General features: G+C 43.1%; 1 protein-coding gene across 2 annotated transcripts in view; it reads right to left on the reverse strand.

Annotated features, from left to right (window-relative positions):
* Window positions 1-15,650, reverse strand: part of LOC126480688 (irregular chiasm C-roughest protein) — a 1,491,349-nt gene extending 1,475,699 nt beyond the window's left edge. Inside the window, exon 1 of one of the 2 annotated variants that reach the window (XM_050103921.1) lies at window positions 15,543-15,650. The gene's annotated coding sequence lies outside the window, so the exon portion shown is untranslated. Of the gene's footprint in view, window positions 1-15,415; window positions 15,461-15,542 lie in introns of those variants that run through there. The other variant, XM_050103923.1, reaches the window with a different exon arrangement.
* Between the last annotated feature and the right edge of the window lie 498 nt (window positions 15,651-16,148).

A 16,148-nucleotide genomic window follows, 5' to 3' on the forward strand; every position in this document is an offset into this window, starting at 1 on the left:
GGACTGCGTTACTTCCAAGTGCTAGACCGTTTGCCGTGAACCAATCAATAATACTTGTGAAAATTTCGTTTATTGCTCCTGTTGTTTGAGCTCTGGCGTTGTTATTCGGTTTCGGCCGTCAGGACTACGCGGAAACTGAAAAATATTCCTAGAATCCGACCTGAAGAACGGTTCTTGGAATTTTTCTAAACAGTTTTTTCGCGAGTTACTGAGCGTTTTCTTTGGGCTGTTTCTCATGGCAATAACATGTGTGTACAGTAGCCGGTCAACGGATCTTCCACACAAATTGGTCACCTGTACGCTGCCGATGATACATAACGTTTCGTATTCTGCAGAGGACAATACTGTAGCTTGCCCGAGTTTCGAACTCAGGATTCAATGGCACAGTCGAATATCTGTTATTGGATGGCTGCCCTACACCACCTCCCCTTCCCCCATCATACACATACACATTTGCTATCTGGCCAATTCATCCGCTTCACAAGCAATTTATCGGTGGCGCATTAACGCGATTATGAAGCTATACAACATATTTAGACCGGCGCCATCTGTTTGGTTCGCGTCGAATACCGGCCGAAACGCGCAAAACACACACACACACACACAGATCACAGGTCACGGCTGGCCTGGTCGGGAAGCGCTGGGACTCTCAATTGTGTGCGCACCAAACCGCCGGAACCTTAATTGTGGCTTACCAACGGCTGTTATTATTTGGACGGGCGGGCCGCTTTACAAATGGGCCGCGATATTTCACGATATTCAATACGAGTGGGCAGGCGTTTAGCGGCGGGCGGTTGGCACTACTGGAGGGGCGTTCCCCGCGGGCGACGTGCGGCCGTATATTAGCTGCCTCGGGCGGAGTTCGGAGGGCGTTGCTGCCAGTCATACCACCGTAGGCGTCACTGCTGCTCGGTACGACGCCTCGTGCGTACTGCAGATCTGTCTCCATTTCGCACGAAAATCGCTGCGCCTAGCCCGCCGTCTGACGTACTGTTCCCATTCGTTTCGCAGAACAGGCTTACTGGACTTTTTGGTAAAAAAAAAGAAAAGAAAAAAAAAGTAGAGATGGGGGAGAGAAAGCGCAGCTGGGGACGGGACCGCTGCAGCCGTTAATATCAATGTTCTTTGGGAAATTTACGACGATTCTCCTCCTTCTGTCTTTTTTATGGGCTAAATCTGGCTCCGAACGCTACATACCGGAAACAGCAGCCATGTAGCAACGCTCCCATTGGTTATTAATAAACTGACTGTTTCAGTTCAAATCACTTTTCATTGAGTGACTTATCTCTCTCCATAAATCACATCATGAAGGGAAACCTCGGGGATGTTGGCCGAGTCGATATATAGGCCTACGTTAACAAGCAACTACAGCTGGCTTCTTCTGCAAAGTATACTAAGAACAAATTATAACTAGCGCAAATGTGAAACTAACAGTTATGGTAATTATTTCTAGATTACTCTGTATATTTACGTTATGAGAAAAACAACTACTTTGGAAAAAGTCACTGCTCGTCCTCCTATATCGCTCATCTGCTGTTATGTAATACTTTAAACAAAGCTTTAATGTGCCCTTACACTGACTTCTATCACCTCTCTGTATATTGGCAAAGTCGGAAGCTAAGTATCAGAGTTACAGGAGTGTACATCCTTGATCCTAACCTTTATTGTGCACAAAGTAAACTGTTCCTGAGAAAACAAGTTCTTAATTTAAATATATGAAAGAAGTTATAGTACTGGACCATGCAGCAGACGTTTAAATTCACATTGTGTAGTAGAGCACTGTAGCATCCAGAATCTACATTTAAGTGTTAGTCTCTAATTTGAAAATCACCTCAAAATAGGTCTAAGACATGGCAGAGGGAAACTTCTATTGAAAAACTAGCCTTTTTCCAACGGCTTCGACTGCATGTGTTTTTGACACATCTATTGACTACACCTACTCTCTCCCCTTCTTGCACTCTTCCCCCTCCATCAGTCCACCTTATCCTCACACTAGCTGTTTGACCATAACATTCTCCCCCTTCTACTGAACATATCCTCCTCCCTCTCTCTTTCCATCTTCAATTCCTCCCTCTCTTTCCATGTGCTATTCCCCCTCTCTCTCCATCTCCTCTTTTCCTTTTCCACCGACCCACTACCCCTCTACACCTTCCACCACCACCCCTGTCCATTTCCCCACCCACTTTCCTCTGTCCATCCTCTCCTCTTTCTATCTCAATTGTCCCCAGCCATGCTCACAGGCACATGTAGCCCGTACAATACAGTTCTATAAATCAGGCTAATACCAGTACCATACGTGATTGTCATGCAGGGTAGCCTACATGTCAGAGCCTGGAAAACAATTTCTTGCCCCTGATACATATGCCACTTTGTAAAGCAGGTTGATTTGGCATGCTGATACTGCTACCATACACTGTCTTCGATGCAGAGCAGCCTATATGCCAGAGGCTGTAAAAAACGTTTTTGCTCGTATCTCCAGTACTATGGGAGCCAGGAGGTTATATTACACACAGAGATAATACTCGTGAGGCCTTCTGTTTCTGTGCCAAATTAGGTTGAAATCTATTCAGAGGTTTTGGAGGAGATCCCAGACATAGACATATACAAACACACTGTTTTATACCTGTAACAGATATTTCAGGTGTATTATTGCTCCACTAACAGAAAGATTGCTGAAAGTGACTGCTTCCTTACCTACAGTCGAGTTTAGCTTTTTGCAAATTCTGTGTATTGTATTCTCAACACCATGTCATGATACTGGCACATGGCATTTATGGGTCGACTAATGATGAAGGTGCGACATCAGAAAAGTTGCTAAACGACTACTTTGAGCTGTATTGTCTCCTTCATCACTCGTTGGATGTGACACACCAGGTCGACGATTGTGCTCCTTGCCGGCCGCGGTGGTCTCGCGGTTCTAGGCGCGCAGTCCGGAACCGTGCGACTGCTACGGTCGCAGGTTCGAATCCTGCCTCGGGCATGGATGTGTGTGATGTCCTTAGGTTAGGTAGGTTTAAGTAGTTCTAAGTTCTAGGGGACTGATAACCACAGCAGTTGAGTCCCATAGTGCTCAGAGCCATTTGATTGTGCTCCTTCATCAAAAAGACTAAAGTGCGTCCTATATATATGAAGCTATGCTAAAGCCGTGAGGTGGAAACGGACGACGGGAGCTTTCGTTTAAGCAAAATGAAGACCTGCTCGATGATCGCGAGGCTTTGATCGGAGGGGCCCACTGTTGTTCGTCATATTGAACATGACATGACAATATGATCAGAACGCGCGCTTACGCCAGTGCCGCCGTATAGGGGACTGCTCCGACGACATGTAGGTCCAGTGTGCTGTAGTCTGTGCCAATGAGAGCTTCTGAAATACCGGGTCCAGGACCAGGAGCAATGCCGTGAGCTGTGGTGCATACGGCGTGCCGTAGGTGTAGCGTCGCTGGTTTTTGAAATATAGTATTTATCGTTTCTGGAAGGTTCTCGCAATTTCTTACGTTTGTGATGTATGTATATTATGGAAACTTTTTTGTTTGCGTAAATAGAAGCACTTTTCCTCCAAGAGTTTAGTTCTGTTCCGTTCTGGCTGTGCTTGGTGGTTGTAATAAACATGCTTTCAGTGGTAAGTGTTGTACTTAGCTGCTGACCCAGCTTTCGGATCTGGACTTGAGTGTGGTTACGATTGATAACATGGAACGTGTTAGAACATTTACAGCTAAGATCCGTTTTTCTGTGATTATTTGGTTACGTGGTCGCCATTTAAAGTAACTGTATAGTTTTTATATATTAATCTGCAACAAAATTTGAGAAAAGTAACTTAGCAACATACATACAGTGTACTCAATTATTCATCTATAGAACAGAACAAGTTGTAAGATAGAAACGATTTCAATCTGGCGTCTTTTATTCGGGTATAAGTCACTAAATCACATGCACGGTTACTGTGTTCAAAATTACAAATAGCAAAGGCCTCGTCAACTTTAAATGCGAGCATTTTAGGTTCGATTATGGGAACTGAGGTCGACCTACTGTTCTTTTGAAGTAACGAGTACGATATCGAAAGCTGAACTTAAAAACTTTCTATGTCTGTTGTGATTTTTTTTTTCTTATAAAATGTGAAGTTATTTAGATTTTTCTTTGCATTATTATACAACTTACCTTCTGCAAGGAAATGTGTTGTTGTGAGTTTGGTTGACGAGTTAACAAAATAAGTTTACCTAAAAAAAAGTAATTTTGTTGCGGGAAAATATAAGATAAATTTCATAAAACACACAAAAAATTTTTTTTAAAATGATAAGCTAGTTAGCATCAAGTGCATCGTGAAAACTAAAAAGCCAGCTACAGAGACTTTTCAGGAGTTGTCATAAGCTAACGGATACTAGTGTTTGTCGAGTGCGGCTGTCTTCGAATAACATAGCAGTTTTATCTAAAGGCAAGGACTGTGAGCAAAAGGGCGACCGAGCAGATGGCCCGCACACATCACATCAGGAATCGTGAAAAACGTCGCAAATTCGGAAACGTCGAGGAATGAGCTTGCGTGTTTTGTTGTTAAATTATTATGCATGAACAGAGAAGGTGTCCGACACACATTGAAAAACGAGAGGAAGAGGCAAAGGAAGGAAGTTTGATCTGAAATTCTTACACGGTGTTAATGGTGAAACCCTCCCCCCTTTTTTTTTAGTGTTGTTACCACTGATGAGACGTGAAGCTTTATGTGCGATCCATAACGCATGCTTTGAACAATCTATTGAATATCATCATTTTTATTATGGACACAGGGAAATCATCACAACAGTGCTTCGAAATTCGTCATAATGCTTATTGTTAATATCGAGGGTACCGCAATGAAAATGTGGGTACCAATTGTCAAATATTAACCACAATTATTCAAAAAAATTTGCAACAACAAACACAAAAAATGTGTAAACATGTGGAAAGAAGCAGTCAGTGGAAAGAAGCGCTCACTGTAGCGGAGAAACGCTTGGATATTGCATCATGACAATTCTTTCTTCCAAACGCCCCATAATATCAACTTCATTCACCTGATTTTTTTGTTGCAACCTTGTTTCTATTCCCAAAATTCAAGTTAAACAATTCCCCGCAAGTGTCCATCCCCGCAGAAAATGACGTTCATAAATATCCTAAACAGTGAAGGAACAGACGCAGATGTGTCTGGGCTGAAACTGGATCACCACTATATCAACACATTGACAAAGGTCACAGTCGGCCGCGGTGGTCTCGCGGTTTTAGGCGCGCAGTCCGGAACCGCGCGACTGCTACGGTCGCAGGTTCGAATCCTGCCTCGAGCATGGATGTGTGTGATGTCCTTAGGTTAGTTAGGTTTAAGTAGTTCTAAGTTCAAGGGGACTGATGACCACAGCTGTTAAGTCCCATAGTGCTCAGAGCCATTTGAACAAAGGTCACAAATTTTGAGGCAGACATTATGCGACGGAATACCTATCGAGTATTGAGCGATCGATCTTGAAAAGGTTCTGCACAATACACTGAATTCTACTCAGTTGAATAAGCGACTACGCTACGCAGTCGTTTATTACCATGCACCGCAAGTGGCCTATTTCAGATTTCTAAAGCTGTGTTTAAACCTGCTACATTGGGTGCTTAAACGACGTTGCTCTAATTACTGAACCGCTCAGGTTGATTTTGTGTGCAATGATTGAACTTCAACGGAACTTTGTCGCATTTATTTCTGTAGATGCTAAGAATTTACGTATACATGTGATATAAATTTTAGCGAGTGAGAGATTGGTTTACTATGCTCTTGCTAAGTCATAATGGAGATACTGATAAACTCGTCTAACACAATGAAATTACTATTTAGAAACACGCAATTACTGGTAACGCATAAAGCAGATGGCCTCCACACGCCACAGTTGTTTCTCGTAATTTTGTATTTCCGTTTGACACTGTTTGAAACAATTTAGTTACAGGAAGCTCCACTAACATTCACTTCCGTCAGTAGGCGACCCGGGCGGGAAATCAATAAAGCGCGCACAAATGAATTACCATACAGCAGTCGGAAATGATAGGTGCGTAGCACTGACACTCTGTTTATTTATCCAACATTCAACTCTTCCATCATTCTGATGCGTGTACGTTCACTCTGCGTCTCTATTGATAGCAACTCACGATGCTACGTACTATTAATTATTTAATTATACGTTATGGCCATTTCGGACCAGGAGCCTCGTTATAATTTTACTGTCACTTCAAATGCTATTCATATATTTGCTTTCTGAAATACTCCACACCCACTACCGACCAATTTTGCTAGCAATTCAGAACACTTCCAGCTATATTCAGCAAAAATGCGAAACGTGTGTTGGTGCAAAACAGCTAGCAGCAGCTCTGCATTAAATTTGTCCACGAGCTGATGTTGGGAAGCAAGTGATACCAATGGAATTCTCTGGAATATCGCTGTTCTCTCGAAGGACCATGTGACACACAGAATTTCCATAAACATTTGTGGTAAATAGAACTAGTACAGACATTGTAGTTTTTATTTGATCGTAGGCAGCTGATGTCTGGATAAGATTCATGTTCTTACATATGACCAGGAATATACACTCGTCAGCCAGAACATTATGACCACCGAGCTCGGTGTGGCCGAGCGGTTCTAGGCACTACAGTCGGGAACCGCGCGACCGCTATGGTCGCAGGTTCCAATCCTGCCTCGGGCATGGATGTGTGTGATGTCCTTAGGTTAGTTAGGTTTAAGTAGTACTAATTTCTAGGGGACTGATGACCTCAGATGTTAAGTCCGATAGTGCCCAGAGCCATTTTTGAACCACCGACCTACTGTCAATATAAACCCTTCCAGGCGATAGCAGCCTCATCCGACGAGGAATGACTGCTGGTCAGACACACGCACGGAGCATGTAGTATCAGTGAACGTGCCGTCGGTGTGTAGAATGGGGAAGGCGCGCGATCTGTCTGACTTTGACCGAGGGCAGGTTGTGGTTAAAAAATAAATAAAAAAATGGCTCTGAGCACTATGGGACTTAACATCGGAGGTCATCAGTCCCTAGAACTTAGAACTACTTAAACCTAACTGACCTAAGGACATCACACACATTCATGCCCGAGGCAGGATTCGAACCTGCGACCGTAGCGGTCGCGCAGTTCCAGACTGAAGCGCCTAGATCCGCTCGGCCACACAGGCCGGCACAGGTTGTGGTGGCCAGAAGGCTCGCCAAGAGCATTTCGGAAACTCACGACTTGTCGGATGTTCGAGGAGTGCTGTGGTGAGTGTATTTAACACGTGACGAAATCAAGCTGAAACCATGTCCAGATATCGTACGTTTGGGCGGCCACCCCTCATTACAGACGCCGACCGTCGTACGCTGAGCAGACTGGTAAAAAAGGACAGGCGGCGAACTGTAGCGGAACTAACATCAGACTTCAGTGCTGGGCAGAGTACAAAGTGCGTCTGAACACACAGTGCACCAAACACTCCTAACAATGGGCCTTCGCAACCGACGACCCATGCGTGTGCCAATACTGACACCACGACATTTGCAACTACGACTGAAATGGGCAGGTGACTATAGGCAGTGGACATGGGCGCAGTGGCAGAGTATTGCATGATCTGATGAGTCCCACACTGTCTTCATCAAGTCGATGGGAGGACGCGAATCCTTCGTCTTCAAGAGGAACAGCTCCTTAACAACTTTACGGTGGGACGGAGATAGGCTTGCGGCGGCTGTGTTATGCTATGGGGAACACTCACGTGGGCACCATGACGGCCAAGGAGTATTGTACACTGGTTGCAGACCGCGTACCCCCCTCCATGACGATCATGTTTCACCACGACAGTGGAATTGTTGAACAAGATAGTGCACCATGTCACAAGGCCAGGAGTGCGATGGAGTGGTTCGAGGAACACAGTGGCGAGTTCCAATTGATGTGCTGAATCCCCAACTCGCCAGATCTAAACCTGATCGAACCCATGTGCGATGTGATTGAACGTGGCCTCAGAGCTCATAGCCCCCTCCCCGGATTTTAAGGGAATTGTGTAACTTATATGTGCAAATGTGATACTAAATCCCTCCAACCGGCACTATGGAACTTAACTTCTGTGGTCATCAGTCCCCTAGAACTTAGAACTACTTAAACCTAACTAACCTAAGGACATCACACACATCCATGCCCGAGGCAGGATTCGAACCTGCGACCGTAGCGGTCACGCGGTTCCAGACTGAAGCGCCTTTAACCGCACGGCCACACCGGCCGGCTCCAAAACATCCCAAAGATGTTCTATAGGATTCAGGTCAAGACTCTGTGCAGGACAGTCCATTACAAGGTTGTTTTTGTTGTGTAACCACTCCGCCACAGGCCGTGCATTATGAACAGCTGCTCGATCGTGTTGAAAGATTCAATCGCCATCCCCGAAGTGCTCTTTAACAGTGGGAAGCAAGAAGGTACTTAAAACACCACTGTAGGCCTGTACCATGCAAAACAACAAGGGATGCAAGCCCTCTCCATGGAAAACACGACTACACCGTAACACCACCGAATTTCACTGTTGGAACTAACACGCTGGGAGATGACTTTCACCGGGCACTCGCCATACCCACACCCTGCCGTCGGATCGCCACATTGTGTACCGTGATTTGTCACTCCACACGACTGTCAATTACACATTACGACCCTGTTCAACTGTCTACAGTCCCTGTCAGTCAACACACGAGGTCGGCATGTACGCTTTTGAGATGTACGTCTGCCTTCACGTTGCCACTTCACTATCACATCAGAAACAATGGACCTAGGGATGTTTAGGGGTGTGGAAATCTCGCGTACAGACGTATGACACAAGTGACACCCAATCACTTGACCACGTTAGAAGTCCGTGAGTTCCGCGGAATCCATTCTGTTCTCTCACGAGGTCTAATGACTACTGAGGTCACTGATATGGAGTACCTGACAGTAGGAGGCAGCACAATGCACCTACTATGAAAAACGTATGTATTCGGGGGTGTCCGAATACTTCTGGTCACTTAGTGTATACAAACCGACAGCATAATTCACAGCTGCAGATTGTCATCAAGAATGGATGTAATGAATGAGAATTTAGTCGGTTCTGGAGGTATGTTGTGGATCATTGGGACATAAAGCATTTCATGGCGTATGTACGTTTCTGTGAACTACTTGAATACAGTTATCAGGCAACACGATGAACAATTTAATTTTTAAAGCTTGTCGTAATTGTGTTGCCAAATGTACTTTGAAAGCTGCTTCGAAAACAATCACCAACGAGTTGTCTACAGGAGCGGAAAGTCGTCCTGCATTCATGTACTTTTAGAAGTGACACAGGGGTCATTTATTGGCCCACTCTTCTTGAATATTAATGACATCGCTTCGGTTCTGTCCTCCTGCAAGTATCACTTCTTTGCTGACAACCTCCAACTTTACCTAAATGCCTAAGTTGAAGATATCAGTATTGCGATCGTCCCAACGAATTATTACCTGTCTTCAGTGATAAGAAGGGCGCAAAAATTGGGAAGTAAAATGAATGCGTAAAAAGTCCATAGTTATTTTAACATCTTATCAGAAATTAATTTCTCATTTCTGCGGAAGATCACTTCCTATTCTTCTCGACGGTATTACAAAATGTGAAAAACTCGGGTGTACCTTTGGATAGGCATTTCAACTGTGCAGAAAATACTGTCGTCAATATGTAAGAAGATTTATGCTTGCCTCTATGCCTTTAAAAAGTTTCGGAACATCTTTCTGCATGGCGTGAAACTTAAACGCGTGCAGTTACTCGTTCTACCGAAACTCCGTCATTACGATATAAGCCAACGTATCACGTGTAGTGAGAACACTAGAATGTTAGATTTAGCAATGGGCGATCATGGGTGATACAGGAGCAAAATCTGTCTCTAATGTTATACTCAAGAACGAATGTGAATTGCGTTTTATTCTGCACTACAGTAATTACTAAATTTTTATAAGTTGTATATCAACTGTAACTTATAATACACTTATAGTAATTAATGTAATGGAAAACACGCAAAGTACCTGGTTAGATATACGAGAGTGCCTGGTGATGACAATCTTACCAAATTTAAGAAATGAATAGAAAATTGAATAAAATGAAATACTTAGTGAGATAGACGACCACTCATTGGGAACAGGATATCGGGTTTCGATCAGAGGGCTAGAAAAAAATTTTCAGTTCACGCGACATGTTCATAACATTTATTCACTCCAAAAAACACTGCAATGAAGTTTGGAATTTAGCATTGAACATGGGTCCATAATTTAGAAATGAGGAGTTCAACGTCAGATACTCTATTACCATATTGGACCGAACACTGGTAATGAACATTTCTTCCATCAGCTGAACTGAAATCCGCTATTTCTGACTCGGATGACTCCACATCATCATGCGTTATCCATGTCGCCTAAGAAAGTGGTAAAAGTAAATGAAGGTTTATCGTCACATTGACAAGGTGATCAGTAGAGACTTAAGTTCTTATCGAATAATGAAGGTAATTAGCCGCATTCTTTTAAAAAGATTTTCCTCAGTCACATTCTTAATCTATTTAGGGAGAGAATGGAAAACTTAAATCTGGACTGCAATTTGAACCTAGTAGCCCCCGAATGCAAGTACAGTGTTTTGAGCACAGCGTTACTGGGCTGTGTCGAAAGTGAGTTTTAGATATCTGGGACTTTGAAACACGATAACGTCGATGTGAAGCAAATTAAAACCGTTTATAAAACCTGGCCGCAAAGACACACACAATGATTTATCACTGTGAATAATATTTCTCTTTTTATTTGACGTAAAGACAGTGTTTCTGGACAAGAACTTAGGATTTTAGAAAAAAAACTGCACTTTTCTTAACCGTGGAACACGTTTTGGCTTCCACACAGACCGAACAAGCTGGCGGCGAGTCCCGCTGAATCATACCACAGAAATAAAAGGACACTCACTTTACTCCGCTGAGTGCGTTTTGGCGGGCACACGCGCCTTCTAAACTTCAACACTACGTTGACTCTCAAAACGTCATCTGAAGAAGTGTCGAGGGAATTGCTCCGCAGACGGTTTGCTGGCAGTACAGCCTCCAAAGAGGGGAATTGTGCCACTTACCATCGTCATCTTACTGTGTCCACATGGCTTTATGCAAATGTTGTACCGTATAAGTACAGATAAGCCTCAGTAAAAGGCGTACACCATAAAATAATCATTCACAAAATCAGCATGACTCACATGTTTTATCGTATACGCCATTTCGCATAGACAGTGACAGAAGTACTTGACTCAATCTGGATTAAGAAACGTAACGTAATGTTTGAATTCACCGTTGTTAATTTTTTGATGTTTGTATGACATTAAAGTAATTTATTTATGAAGAGTGGGGACAAACACCGTGAGAATTTAAATTACAGAGTGGAATAGGTTGATATACTAGCCAAGACGTTACATAGTACGTCACATGAAGAAATAAAAATTAAGAAAATGAATAATACAGTTATAACTCGCTGCATAAACAATTAGTATGAATCCTCTACATCCGTACCCAACTTAATGATTCAAGATCAGGCTAAACACGTATTAACAGTCTGAAGGTCTCAGACGACGATTTGAAAGCTGAACAAAGAGACAGAGAGAGACCAAAGCTTGATTAAATTATTTGAGTTCAAATCCATTTAGGTTTCAACAGTTAAGTACAGAAGAAGGGACGCTGACAGACTGGCGCGGGGTACTGCAGTAAATATGTCTTCGCACTGAAGACCAGAATAACAACAAAGAAAAGTAAACACGAATGGTAATGAAATAAAGACTGCTGTAGTTATAAACTTGGATAATTACTGTCACACACAACGTTGTAGGACCGTGATGCAGAGCTCTTCAACAAAAAGAGATGCGTTTGCTGATTCCAACACCTTACGTAAGACAGTCCTGTTCAGTGCACCATTACCTAGGAGAGAGAAGTCATTAACTTTATAAGCAGCAATTGTTCAAGTCAAATATTACGACTTTTGACTATCTTGTGTAATTTGTTACCGAACAGTAGTGTGGCAATTTGGGACACTGGTCCTGAGTGCAAATAGTTTCTGGATTCACCAAACCCGGGATAATAGAGCATGTTGCGTATGTCTGACAATACGGATTTATTCCAAGAGAGAGAGAGCAATAAAATACACAGTTTGTTTATACATTACTTCTGTCGCACAAATACGTTACATGAACGAAACAGAAATAAAAATTTGGGAAAATATTTACTCACAGAGAATGTAGTTATTTAAATTTAAGTCAGGTTTCGTAATGTACACTTAAGGCTGCAAAGCACGTTTCAATATCGTGATATTCGAAAACAAGGGTAATAGTAAACTCCTTTAGCATGTCACATCTCCTCAATCAGATAATGCTATGATGCAATATTGAATGGAATGTACACGGAATATCATTAGCAGCTAGGGTGAATGGCTAGAGAGGTTTACTGACTGTGTATGTTGATGTAGAACGGATTTTAATTAAAAATCGGCGCGAAACATTCTGGACTGGGGCACGCTTGTGGCGAGTTACGAATTAATTCTGCTCATCAGGATCAAGAGCGCATCGTATTACTTTATTCCGATGAACGGGCTACTGGTGCGTGCCCCGTTCAGTCGTGTATTTCTGGAGATTTCCCACATTACTTCCTCAGAATGAATAGTTGTTCACAACTTCATTTTAAACCTAATAATTTACAGGGAGCGTAAGGAAACTGTTTTCCTCCGTAGTTAAAATAGCCGTGGTGACACAGTTCACCTCTGTTTCCCACTATTTTGACGAGACATTAAATGCGCTGGGAATCGGAGGGAAGCGGGGTATTGAAGTCTGATGGAAGCTAGAAAAGAAATCCATAATTAGTGTAGGATCCGGACATCTTGAAAGTACGTAACCCATCCGGGTAAAATATGCGGTTCTTACCGCTGATAACGAAGGATATAGCAGAAGCGGCTATGTACATAGTCAGTACCGTCAAATTAAGCCACACTATGAATTTTACTCACAAAAAGTTGGTGGATAAATAACGCTTTAAAGAAGTCGAATCTATGGTGTAGGTCGCTATGTTACACGTCTGTTTTTGCATGAGGTAATTTATGACTTGAGTTACTGACGTGGAAACATATTTCACCACAACTTACATTCTTCAAAAACAGGTAGCAGACACGGTTTTATTGAGGTTAGTCAACAGAGATTTAACCACAGTTATCTGAAACGTAGCTAATAAAGACATCATTAACTAGAAGCAGGCTATCAAATAGCTGTGTAATCGGCAGTGTCGAAGCAATGATAACTGTTATCCGTTTATCAACAGAGTGAAACCTTCTTTATGATTGTGGCTTCGATCGGTTTTCTAGTCGTGATCTTCCCGTGAGGAATGTAGCGGAGGAAGCCTGCATTAACATACATATACTGCTGATCCAATCTGAACACAACTAGCCGCCTTGTATCAAGCCGGTAGCATCAAATCAAGGTACGCGATAAATTCAAATCCCATGACGCTGATGACGAATATCCTATTATAACGATGTCGTGGAAGTGAATTGCGACGAAATAAGCATACTTACATAGAATTTATCGTGTCATACCACGAACAAAAATATGTTTTAAGTTTCAAATACTTCACAGTAACTATGAGGCTTGTCACGGAGAAATAACAAAAAATTGTTTATTTCGACACTATCTTGAATACTCTGTATGCTGTCTATATGGACGCCAAAAACAAGCCCCCATGTTTCTTGCGGTGCCGTTTCCTTCCAACAACCACAATGTGACATCACATCCGCTTACCACAGAAGGAGCTCTTACTTGACTACCACCAGCTAAAGTGTGTCCGTCAAATACGGAAGGACAGGAATACAACAATCAGTCGCAATCCCACTGGCTTTTTATTATAATAATAAAAAATTAAAATGATATAATAATAATAAAACCATTAAGACTGCTACTGATTGCTTTATTACTATCCTTCCTTGTAAAAATACATAGTCGCTGTGCACATCGGTTCGGTGTAGAATCAAAGTTGGTACCTGTAAGATGTTTGACAGCAACTTCAGATACAGCTGATATTGGCAAGAAGGAAGTGCAGCGTACCACACAAGATCACTGATATGTGGATCGGCTTAGAATATCGACTTAAGCACCTGACGCACTAAACTGTACCAAAAACATAAAGATAAATCGACATCCTTTAAACCTATACCCAAAAAAAAGGAGGAAGATAAATATTTAAGTCTGTCGACGACCAGGTCATCAGAGCTGCAAACGTTCACTAACAGTTGACAGTTTTATTGAGCAACAGTGAATGAGGAAAGCCTTCAATAATTTAGCCAACGTAGCCAGAAATACGTGGGAAATGTGGTTGACGAGAGGAATCAGCCTTCAGTCGACCCACTCTGACATATATATTGCAGGTCAACAAACGCTATTGAAGCAACATTTGAAGTACAAATATATACACCAGCGCAACCAGTCAATAAGCTTCAATTCATAATTTTCTGTAAACCAGCAAAAAGCCACTACGAATTTTGTTACATTGCAATTAATTTCGACTGTTTACGACAGTATGTGGAACACTGAAACTAAAATGGGTTCTACTACATGTTCATTAACATGTAACATATACTACAGTAATTGATATATCTTACATACCATTTTAGCGTTAAAGAGTTCAATTTGGTAACGTAAGTAGTCGGAACTAATTGCGGCATAATTACATTTATAGCAGCTTAAAGCTATTACCAGCTCTGTGGACAACAAAGTAAAGAAGATTTAATTCTTCAGTTACAACGCTTTTCGAAGACTGCGTTGTCAGACGACAGTTTTGATTTAGAGGTCAGCAGCGCTGCACGCAGAAATGACTACGATGTCGAACGATCCAGAAATGATTTCAGTTTGTCGCTTTGATTATAATATAAATTTACAAAAATTCTTGGATTTTCGATCTCGTTTTCTAGGAGCAATGCTACTAGGCCAAAATAAATGCCATCTGGCGGTGGGAAAAGCTCCTGAAACACTTCGTAACTTAAGTATTAAAGTTTAGTGACTAGCTATAGAGTCTGTCTTTGCTTGTAGTTTAAACATACAGTCACAGAAGCGGCCTATACAATATGTTTGTGTATAAGATACCGGAATTACAGCGGGTTGTCAGCATTACAGCAAGTTGTCCCGAAGTAACTTTTCGGCGCGTTTCCCACTAATTGTCTTCAGGAGAAGAAATTCGATGACGTAGCTGGCGTCCGCGCATGCTGTATCAGGGGATAAGGGCTAACGCGTGCATCATACGGCGTTAGGTAGCATCGTGTTGTAACACAGCACTGCAAGCTCGGGAGTTACGCACAGGCTTCTACTTTGCAGCACTGAATGGCATTAGCGGTCAGCAATACACTGTCGAAACACTGACGTAATGTCGTCGGGTCATCAGTCGAGTAATGACCCCATCCTGATGTGACGTTTCGACGAGTTTCTCGCTCGCCATCTTCAGGAGCAGCATTTGGCTCAGGCAGATAGCGCGGTGGAGTGGCACTCACCGGATGCTGGAGAGCGGCGGCCGAGCCGCGCGTATCCCGGCGACCCGTCGCGACTGCGGCTGCCGGCTGCCGGCTACCCCGCCAGCGCTACGCGTCGCGCCGCCTCCGCCTCCACCACCACGCGCCGCGGCGCGGTCTAAATATACCACCGGCCGTCTGTAGACGGGTCGCATAGCCGACACACAAACGGGCGTGCACGCGCGCTCGCCCTCGCACGCATACGTACATACGGCAGCCACACTGCGTGCAGCGCTCGTAGCTGCTAGCCCCTGATGCTCGAGCCTTGGTTTCATTCTTCGACATAGCCAGAGTTTCTGGCAGTGTAATAAACGTCAGACTGTCATACTCCGATTTCCGATTATGGCCGAAGAGCAAGAAGGAGTAGAGGAATGGCTCCTTTCCACGAAGGCCAATACTACACTGCGATCTAACTAGTAATTAGACACACAATGCGTAGGCGTACGGGTGTGCGCTCGAGCGTGCTTGTGTGTGTGTGTGTGTGTGTGTGTGTGTGTGTGTGTGTGTGTGTGTGTGAACATACAATATCAAGTTAAAGAAAAGAAATCGTTATACAACTTGTGAAACGTAGGGACGAACGTATTTCGC

Source organism: Schistocerca serialis, chromosome 5 (assembly GCF_023864345.2).
Source record: "Schistocerca serialis cubense isolate TAMUIC-IGC-003099 chromosome 5, iqSchSeri2.2, whole genome shotgun sequence".
In the NCBI taxonomy this organism is placed as follows: Eukaryota; Metazoa; Arthropoda; class Insecta; order Orthoptera; family Acrididae; genus Schistocerca; species Schistocerca serialis.